The following is an 11,201-nucleotide window of genomic DNA, read 5'->3' as shown; positions in this document are numbered from 1 at the left end:
CCCTGGCCAGCCCATTTACCCCTTCTGTGAAGAAATTCCTCCTTATGTCCAACCTGAGCCTCCTCAGGTGCATCTTAAAACTATGTCTTGTTCTTTCACTTGTTACTCTAAGAGGCCGACCCTTGCCTAGCTACAGCCTCCCTTCAGGGAGCTGTCCAGAGCAATAAGGGTCCCCTGTGAGCCTCCTTTTCTCCAGGCTAAGCACCCCAGCTCCGTCAGCCGCTCCTCACAGGGTTTGTGCTCCAGACCCCTCACCAGCTCCACTTCCCTCCTCTGGACACGCTCCAGCCCCTCAATGTCCTTCTTTTCTGAGGGGCCCAGAACTGGACACAGCACTCGAGGTGTGGCCTCAGCAGTGCCAGTACAGGGGGACAATCCCTGTCCTGTTCCTGGCGGCCACACTATTGCTGAGCCAGGCCAGGATGCCACTGGCCTTCTTGGCCACCTGGGCACATGGTGGCTCATGCTCAGCCACTGTCAAACAATGCCCCAGATCCATTTCCACAGGGCAGCTTTTCAGCCACTCTTCCCCCAACCTGTAGCACTGCAGGGAGTTGTTGTGACCCATGCGCAGGACCTGGCATTTTGCCTTGTTGAACGTCATATGGTTAGTCTTGGCCCATTGATCCAGCCTGTCCAGGTCCCTCTGCAGATCCTTTCAACCCTCCTGCCCAACTTACTGTCATCCACAAATTTATTAAGGGTTGATTTTTGATTCCCTCATCCAGATCATCAATAAAAATACTGACTAGGACTGGGACCAATGATAATCTCTGGGGTACACAAGTGGAGCCTGGTGCTTCCCACACATGAGCCCACCCAAGGGCAGGGGCAGGGTCTTTTCACAGACTAGTGCAGCATCAAGGCCTGGGCTTGCACAGGGGCAGAAAGCCAGAAAGCTTGAGCCTCTCCCATTACAAAAAAAAAAAAAAAAAAAAAAAAAAAAAAAGAGAGAAAAAAGGAAAAAAAAAGAGGCCAACTTGTCTTTACCTCAGGGAGAGCTGTCAAGTTTGGGCAGCCATGGGAAAAATAGGAATCCTGTGGAGCATCATGAAAAATCTTAAAAAAATAAAGAACAAAACAGAAGCAAACAAAACTGAGAACATAAAAAATCCCCTAACCCCCTCTTTGCAGTGGTAATGGATTGGGAATGTGACTTCAGGACTGTGTGGCCATGATCCTGTCAGAGTCCCTGCACATCCTGTATGAGACTAATGCAGAATAAACTCTTAAAGGAGGACAGTGGGAATTGTGCTGTGTCCAACGCAAACCCATCCGATATCACAGTGGTCCATGAGATCTAAGGACTCAGACAACTGTCAGCATGCTGGCACAGAAGTGTTGGCAACAACTTCATACAGATAACAAACTTTAATTTGCAATTAAAACCAATGGCCAAAAGTAATGAACAAGGTGGGTAATGGGGATGCTCCCATGGCAAGTTACAGGTTTGGCTCCCAAGGTTACAGGTTTGGTGTACCCATTGGGATTATATTACTGCATAAAATGTACATGTGCACACACATGCACACAGAGGCATCTCACTCAAGGGTACCCAGACTAAGAGTCAAAGGTTCACTCAGGGATATCCAGTGTGAAAATAGTCACTGCCATGGGAGAGAGTGGTGAGGGGCACTCAGTCTGGGGCAGTCTCCTTGGATGGAGGTCATGGTGCAGAAATGTCTCTGTTGGCTGTGGACCCTGTCTGTGGACCAAGGGGTTTTGCCTCTTTCCATTCCTACCTTGGATTGTGAAAGGTATGTCCCCATGTGTCATCCAGGGAGAAGATGAGTGCTACTACTACACATGTATGAAAAGAATTTTAGAGGCTTGCATGAGCATGTGAATAGAAACTGATTTAGTTAAAATTTGTTTATTAACTTCTCATCTTGGTTTTTCTCTTCAAAGTAGGTAATTCAGATCACTTCAGTGAAAACTTTAGTTCACATGAAACAAAATATTCTTCAAATAATGAGAATCTAATTAATGGTTTGCACCAACTTAAGCTAAAACAAAATGTTGTCAATTTTTCTTAAGGCAAGTTTGTGAAATCAGTAGTAAAACTCCAAAGGTTTGCAGCCCTTAAGGACTTGGCAGACAATATGTCTAAATGGAAAATGTCTTTCAGAGGATGCAAGAGTGAGAGGGCAGCTTTTACCTGGAAGTCTTAATTTCTCAACTGCAGGCCTGAGAGGAGAGGCTTCAATGTTTATTGTTGAATCTACCCACTATAAATAATCTAATAAAGCAGCTAAATGACCTAGCAAATAATGATGTCATTATTATTACTGTGCAATCTTGTAGTTCCCCACACTGTAGCAAGATTCAAGTTTATCTCTCTTGGATCTTATTCATTAGACACAGCTACCACTGAATTGCAACTCTATCACCCCTCTCTTGACTGTGTCACACTGCTTTTTATCAGGGTGCAGTACAATCTGTCTCTGGATGGATTTTTTGAGGGAGATTTTTTCCTCAAATTCTCGTTCAGTTATGTAGTTTCTACTGTCTGTGTGTTGTTTATGTGGCACACTTTCCGAGACATACCATTCCATTTTATTCCTTCCTTCACCTAACTCCATTTACATCTGAGCACTTTACCCTATATGCAGACAATTGACATACCAGAGCAAGGCTTATCCTGTTAATTTATTGTTTCCCCACTATTTTTGTGCTCAGATAGCGTCCCGCTCTCAAGTGCTTAATTACAAGTCATTGTCTTTGACATGTTCTTTGGACAATCTCCTGGTCTCCTGAGGTAACCTTGTGTTTTCACAAGGACCTGTACTCCAGCAAGACGTGTCGCTCACAAATTTTAAGAGCTCTGAAAGTTGAAAACATCTATTCTGCTACTTAGGGCATGTTTGGACTTCATCACCCAGGAACGGTCAAGCAAAGCAAGTTCCAGAATACCCAGAAATTCTTAATAAACAGCAGAATGGCGCTATACAAACAGTAAAAAGAAGTACAATTCTATTTGCTTCAAATTATGGGTTGATGAGAAACAGAGACTGCCACTTAATGAGACAAAAAGACTGAAAATAAGCAAAAGTTACTTGCGATTAAAGTTCAAGAAGTATTTGTCATTGGAGTAAGACATGAGAGAGGACTGACAGTTCATCTTCAGTTATTGCAAGCTATTCTGCTTCAGTCCTGAAGTATGGTACTTGGCATAGACATTAAAAAACTTTTTTTGTATATGCTGACTTCACACATGGTTTGAATTAATAGCTCTTAATGTGATGCTGTAGATAGTCCTGGAATATATGGCCCACCACCCACTCCAGCTGCACATAGAAAGTTGAAAATAATGTCATAAGGGCCTGTTGAAATTTTGAGTCATCAGAGTGTACAAGAGCACAAGCTGCATAAATCATGGAGTGGAAAAATATTTTTGTACTATGATTTAGAAATAATTATGGAGAATTATGTTGAAAGTAATGCCAAATTTCCTGCTCATTACCTCTAAGTAAGTTTCCAGAATAACATACTAAAGATGATGACATCTTCTAAATGACAAATTCTGCAGATAAGAAAGCTCTGAAATATCCAGTTGACAGTGTTTTCCAATATTCCTCCAGAGGATAAGCAACAGACTCCTCCTGACTTAAATCAGCTTGAGTAAATTCTCTGTACTGGTTTATTGAACAACAGTATGTAACTCCAGCAGTGTTCAGCAGCGGTGAAGAATTGCCTGTCATTACTGTATAGAAAAACAAGGTGTGCATAATTCTGTGGAAACTTCAGTAACCCTAATTGGGATAGAATTTCTTCCATCATATTTAGGGAATGCCTTAGCCATTAGTAAGATAAAACCATATTTCTGGGTTGGAATTTCATCTGTGAGTGTGTTCTAGATATATGTAAAATACCAACTGAGTGTTCAGTCAGCTTTTGTTTTTTTAACTGATGTTAATTTATATGGAATAGTAATTACAGAGTGATCCATGGAAGTCCAGAGGTTCATCTGTGCACTGTGATTGATAAGTCTGTATGTAATTAATGAGCTGCCTATATATTCATGTTACTACTTCTTTTCTCATAGTATGTTTATAACTTTAGAATTTTTTTTTGCAATCTTTAAACTTTTTATATGATGTTCCATTTTCCTGTTCATCTATGCTATCAAGTCATTGTATACATTGAAATGCAGTCACTGTAGACCTTGAATGTCAAACAACATTATTTTAGCAGAAAAATTTAGCTCCTAGCAGATTGGGCATTATTTAGATTTAATAATTTGAAGTGTTTTCTCCTTCTCCAACAGTTTCCCTCTTTGTGCTATTTCACTTCTTTGGGTCTGCAGCTCCCTTAATGCGGGAGCTAGACCACCTCTTATTTCTAGCTCTGTGTTTTCCCAGGAACAAGAAGCAGCTTTTGGGAAACATCCTTCTCTGATGCACAAGTCTCCAACAGCAAGTTTCAGATATCTTAATTAAAAATCAGTTGGTTTGTTAGAGAAAAAATTGTCAACATAATTAGAAAAACAGTAAAACATTGTTTCCTCAGGCTAATACCCGCAGGCTGGTATAACCTTCTGTCATCCATTTTGTCAGTATTGGTGAAAGCCTCTTGATGATTTATGCATTTTGCCTGTTGCTTTTTTACTTCTGCAATAGAGCTTTAGCCGCTGTCAGAAGCAGGATGCTGGGCTAACAGGGTCTTTGTTCAGCACAGGCACCCATGTTTTTAAGGTGCTAGTTTTTTTATAAACAAAGAGAAGTTCTTTTGTTTGGTTCCTTGTTTACCTCTGTGTAAGTATTTCTGCTTCTGTGCTTCTCTTTATGAAAACTGAGTTCAAAGGTGAAATCCAAAATATGTCTGGAACATGCTGCTGTACAGTTTTTTTTAATGTGTCTTGTTTTCAGTGATTTGTCAAGACAGTAAGGTTTTGTTCAGTGTTGCTCCCTCTTTTTTTCTACCATGTAAACTTTCAGACTTGTTTCTCTCAAACTCTTATTTATGTAGTAGGACCCTGAGTCCTTGGCTTGCTGCCCCAGCCTGATTAATCCATGTTTTTTTTTGTTTATCATTAAGACCTACTGCTCAAATATGGACAGATGAAGATGCTCTTCGTTGACACTGGTTTATGATGTTAGATACTCTATTTCAGGTTATTGTATTTGTTGTGATGCAGACCACGATCTCAGTAATGTTTGGTGAGTACTGATTCCTATTCCAGGGAAGGAATTGGAAAATATCTGTTTCCTGGATTCATTGTTTACGTGATTCTGAATGTTCTTATTCATTAGTATCAACAAATGGTGCTCCAGTTTTTGTTGGTTGCACTGCAGAAATTCAAGATTAGGCTGTCAGAATGCTTCACCCGAAGCCTGCTCATGGTTCCTGAGGTGTATGGGTGCATTGTGAATATTGCTGAAGACAAAGGGCCTACACCAATCTGCTTCTGTTCTTGGAAAGACAGGGCAGAGAGGACTTTTGGAAAAAGACTATTACTTCACATCTCCATGGAAGTCCTTAGTAAAAAGCAAAGTATTTATTTGAACATAATGTATAGATGGTGAGGAAAAGAAGTTTTGGATAGTGGGTCTGCTACTCTTTCTGCAGTAGTGTCTCTCCTTTCTTCAGTGGCAGTAGCACTGTCACAGCCTGCTCAGCTTTCCAGGGCTCTGATTGATGAAGGTAGGCAGTGGAGCCAGGCTGTTTTACCATTCCCCTCAGGCTAGTGCCAGAAGCAATCTAATCTGCCTTTTGTTTTCAGATAACTGTGTTAATAAACACATTAATTAAATAGACACTGCTATTATTAACATAGTACATAATTTTAATTAGTAAATAGTTTTTTTTCCAGACATACTTTATTATTGAAATGATGAGTATGAATCAACAAGAACAAGCAAGTCAGAATTATTCACTTTCAATTTGGTATTTATTAAACTACAAAACTGGTGGCGAGTCACTTGGCTGCCTGAAAAGTAGAGCAGAGAGTACAGAGTTCTTTGATTGCCCCATTCAGCAGCCAGGGAATTTCTCCTAGGTCTTTCACAACTGAAGTGAGTGAGGTTGGAAGAGTGATGGTATGGATGGAGCCCATGTATTTGAACCAGGTATCTCCAACACGTACCAGGTGCAATGCCTTTGATGGAAGGTTCTTCATGTCTTCTACGTCAGACTTATCTGGTAGTCATGGCAGAATTCCTGAAGGATGTCTATAATGTTCTCCAAGAATGAGATCATAGGCAGGGCGTGTTTCTAAATTGCTTCTCACATAAGCAACGTCTTCCCAGAAATCTTAACAAGTATCAGGGGTTGTCTTATACCCTTGCTGTAATTCCTGGCTCAGCAGGGGTAGAGTCTGCCCACCTCTGTGCTGTGTGCTTGCATGGATCCTGTGGGCCTCTTGCCAAGCCACTGTGGCTGAAATAATGCAAAGGCATGAAATAGCTCTCATGAGTGCTCTTATAGCATGGAACTGAGGCTATATATGTCCTGAGATGTGGTTTATGAGATATTTGCAATCCTTGCTGCAATCATGTTGAAGGATAGTGGAGAGCACAGGGAGTTAATCGCAGAGCAAATGGGCATGGCAAAACCGGAGCTATTTCAGCCAACAGGCTTTTGTGATCATTCCCTGGAGGAAATTATTCCCAGCACTATGCTTATACTTTGTCTGAGAGAGAGCAATTTGCAGCTGACAAAAACAGGGTAGTGATAAGACAATTAAGCAATACTTGGATTTTTCTCATGGCCCTATCACAGTGTATATATACCCAAAGAATCAGTTATACACACAGGGTCTCTTCCAGGTACACCTGGGATCTCTCTGCAGGTTTCCTGTAAATCTGAATTGCAGATCTGGTCTTTTGATCAAGTTTGAATTTGCTCTTAGAAGATTATAAGTATTTTATATGATTTCAAAAGGAAATTGGACTTGGTTTCATTTAAGTCCATGACAGTTCTGTTATTAGCAGTAGGAATCAAAATTTTAATATAGAGATTTTTTTTTTCCTCTTTTTGAAATAGTAATATTCCATTCTTGGCAAATGCCTGTACCAGGAATATTTTCTGCAACTGAAGTGTTAACTTAGAGTGAGGCCATGCTGAAGACATTGGTATGTGATAACAGCTACCACTTGGTGGCATCCACACCACACTTTATTTAGCTGAAAACTCCACAGCCAGCAATCTGAGAAAACTTTCGGAGTGCCTGGCTTGACATTCACTCCTTAAGGGTGTTTAGTTAAACTTACACTGGTCTGAATTGGTCAGGGCCTGACATGCATGACCCACCTTCTGTTTATATTGTAGTGTGGGAATATACACATTTATTTACCTTGCAGTTGACTCAAATAATCAAAGTGATTAAACTCTATCTCACTGCCATTCTTTGGAAGACTGTTCAACTATTTTTAATTCACAAGAAACACGCTTAAGCTCTTGGACCCTTGGTCTTGACCTTGATGCTTACCTTACCTGAGTTTAAAATAATGTTTGATTTTAGGCAAGTCAATTAGAAGCAAAAATAGGATCGATCTGGTTAAGGGGAGAGTGTACTTAGAAAGACTTCTTGAATCTTTGATTTACACTTCAAGGGAGAGATATCCAGACTCATTCTGTAAAGTGTGAAACATTGGCATTACTAAGGAATGCTTATTAGGAGATATAAGCAAGTACAGATTCACTTTACCTAAATGTTGACATTTAAATGAGACATCAGAAATATATTTCACCTACCAAAATCTTAATATGAGGTATTTCTCTGTCTCTGAAATGACATATAGCACAATATCACATTCAGTTTGCATTTTCTGAGTACCTAACTTCAGATTTAAAGTTGCAAGCCTGTCCTGCTTGTATTTGTTGTCAAAGTACTGAGAAGAGAAGAAAACACAGGGTTAATGGTTGGACTTGCCATGTTGCTTTTCCAATGTAAACAGTTTGGTGATTCTAAGACAATTTTTTTTAAATGGCTGCTAATTATGGATTGATTTTTGGTTGGTTAATGCATATTTCCTTAAATGGGCATTTTTCTTTTAGTCAGATGTAAGGAGAATCAAGAACTTCTCTTGGTCTGCAAGTCCTTTGTCACTTCAGGGAACATAATACAGCAATGAGCATGGTGTGAGGTAGAACTTAACAACATTTGACTTTTTGAACTCATAGAACAATATTTCTATTTTCACACATTTCACACATAAAATCCACTTGTGATGGAAGTAAAATAATGAATAAATGAATAAATAAAAATCTAAGAAAACTGTATACTTGTAACTTGTAATCTAATTGCATTACACAATGATAATTAAATGGTATCTTGCCATTTGAGTGCTATTCATTCATTGCTTTCATGCTTGGATTCTTTAACCTCTTGGAGCTGAAATTAGAAGGTTTGGGGGTTATCTTTTTTTTTATTTTATTTTTTTTAAGATAAATTTAATTCCTAATTTTCATTCATTGGGGAGTTTATGGAAATCAAGCACTTCCCCAGTGTTTTTTAGCCTTTTGTTCCCCACTACTAATAAAATCAAAATGAAATTGAAAAAAATTCTAAACGCTTGATAAATAATCATTATTAATAGATGAGTTTGCTACTACTTTTGAGGCAATAAAAGATTTAACTATCAATTGAAACTCACTGACTTTATTTTATGATTATTTCATCCTAACCTGGTGAATTCCCCATTCCTCTCAGTGTCCTGTATCAGTGTGGTAAGGGTTGAGCTTTATTTAAAAGCACTCATGATTCTGTCCTGTTAATTTTCAGTTTTATTAAGCAGAATGAAGCAATAATTTGAATTAATTTCTTCTTGACAGTTTGATAATCCCAGGAGCAATACATGACACTATTACATGTTTCAAACAGAATAACTGGTGATGTTATCAAATAACTGAATTTAGAGAACACTTCAAAATTCCCAGTACCTTGTAGTTCCTCACATCCCTCTAGTCCTTTGATATTGCTCGTCATTGTTAGGTATTGTTGGGTGCATTTTTAAAATTACAGCGAGAAGGCCTGTATTGAAGTAAAATAAAGTGTATGTGTCAGTTTGCTTCTAGAGGGCAGCAAATGACTGTGTTTTAGCCACAAGAGAAACAAAGTCACATACAGTTCTGCTGGCAAAACCAAAGGCACAATCCAGCATCTTGTAGCCAATAGGAAAACTTCCCCCTGTCTTTCATGGGAGCAGAATCAGGCCCCTGGTGCTTTCCTTGCTTTCTTCCCACACCCACTTTTTAAGTGGATAAATAGTGTGCAGAAAATACATTTGACTCCTGTTATCAATTGTAAGTTTTTTAAACTATGAACTAAGGACCCAAACATTATGGTTTTTATTAACATTCTAAGGTTACAGTTCATTGGATATAAAAAGTACATGACACAAATGTAATAGTATTTATATAAAGATGAGCTCATTGGGGCTTTTATCTGTTTTGTTTTGTGGTATTTAAAGGAATGTGAATGATTTTTTTGCTCTGTCCACACGTGGTAGAGAACAGTGGGGGGTGCCCCTTCTTTTGGAAAAAAACCCACCACTGATAAATTCACAAGTGTTGCTTAATACAATCAGAATAAAGAAATAAATATTGTAAGCAAAATATTTATTTTAAATATTTCACTGTTATTTGCATAGGTTTACATAGCACAGGTTTTTCTATAACTCTCCTTATCACAACCCTGGTGTGTTCACAAAAGCTTATACCCATGTAGTGTAATCTAAATAGTGACAAATTGACTAAACATCTCATAACTACTATATTTTTCTCAGTCAGTGATTTATTTCCACAGAAGGTGTTCTAACTTTGTAGCCCCCAGGATCCCTTCCTCTTCCTTTTTATTTTTTCCAGAAAAAATACACAATTTCTTCTCAAAATTTCATTAGTTGCATTTGTGCAGAGCTAGAGTAATGGGAACAGGTCAGATAGCAACTTCTTTAGAGATCCTGTTTTGATTCATTATCTCTTTGGCTCTTTGCTTAGAATGAGCTGAAGTTTTGTGCTCCACATACCTAGGGACAACCTGGCTCCAAATATAAACTGATGAAACTGTTGAGCTTCTCTAATGTGCGATTTATTCCTCATGACTAGCTATGAATGTAGAAGACTGAAGCCAGCCACAGTTCAGTACATTCTGCTAATGCAAACTCCGTATTGTTGGCTGGGAACATGGGTTGTATATCCTCTAGCCTAGAGGATATACAACCCATGATTTTTACCATAGAGGATTTTTACCAAGTACCAGATATCAGAAATAGCAGTGTATCAGAATCAGGCTCTGGCTGTCATCATTTCAGTGCTATGCAGGTCAAGAAAGGGGATTGTTCCAACAGAGATGGAGAAACTCTCTTTCAGCTGAGAAACATCCCAGAGCATTAGATCGGATGCCTCTGGCTGAGGGAGACTCACCATGGACTGTGTTTGCACCACTCTTGCCAGTGGTGATCTTTCTGGGGAGATCTGATTACCTTGAGGGTGCTCAGAGTCCAGAGCTGTGGCAGGAGGATGCGTGTGGTAAAACATTTCTCTTCTGGAGTCCGATGAAGCCTCCAGCTATTATTTTTTGTCTCAGAGATAGCCCTTACTTCTTTCACTAGTGAATTATTCTGGTGGTAATCCTGGTGCAAATCTCATTTCAGTGGCATTTTAAAACATTGCACTAGAACTGCCTTTTCCAGGTCTGCCTTAGTTTTTGCTCTGTTTCCAGTGCTGGTCTTGGGTATCTGTATCTGAAACCATTTACAGTTCTGATTCAATTTTCTAATAGAAAAGTCTAAAGAGTGACTCACACCAGAGTTTCGATTTTTCTTTTCAATGGTTATGAATAAAACATAGGAAAAAGGAAAAAAAAAAAAGCTTTTGTTGTCTACTTCTGAGGGTACAAAGGAAACATAGAATATTCTGTGTGACTTAGTGCCTGAAAAAATCACAGCAAGGCTTCTAGAAAAGTCAAGAGGTGAAATACTTTAGCGAGATATGATATCTTTGAGATGCCTCAAACAGGGCACTGTAGAATTTTGTACCCATAAAAAAGAGAGGTTTTGTTCTCCAAAGTTTAGGTTTCATTTTTGGCAATTTGCATATCTAGAAATGATGATGTTAGCAGTCACATTCTTGTTTCTTAGAATAGAGTAGTTATTCATTACTTATTTCTGAATTATTTGCACAGATAATGGCCCACAGCATACTGTAGTTTAGGCTACTAAGTGTATTACTTCTTGCCTGCTGACTTTTCCAGCATATGG

Source organism: Poecile atricapillus, chromosome 2 (genome assembly GCF_030490865.1).
Source record: "Poecile atricapillus isolate bPoeAtr1 chromosome 2, bPoeAtr1.hap1, whole genome shotgun sequence".
NCBI lineage: Eukaryota > Metazoa > Chordata > Aves > Passeriformes > Paridae > Poecile > Poecile atricapillus.
Note: the sequence above shows the minus strand (reverse complement) of the source record.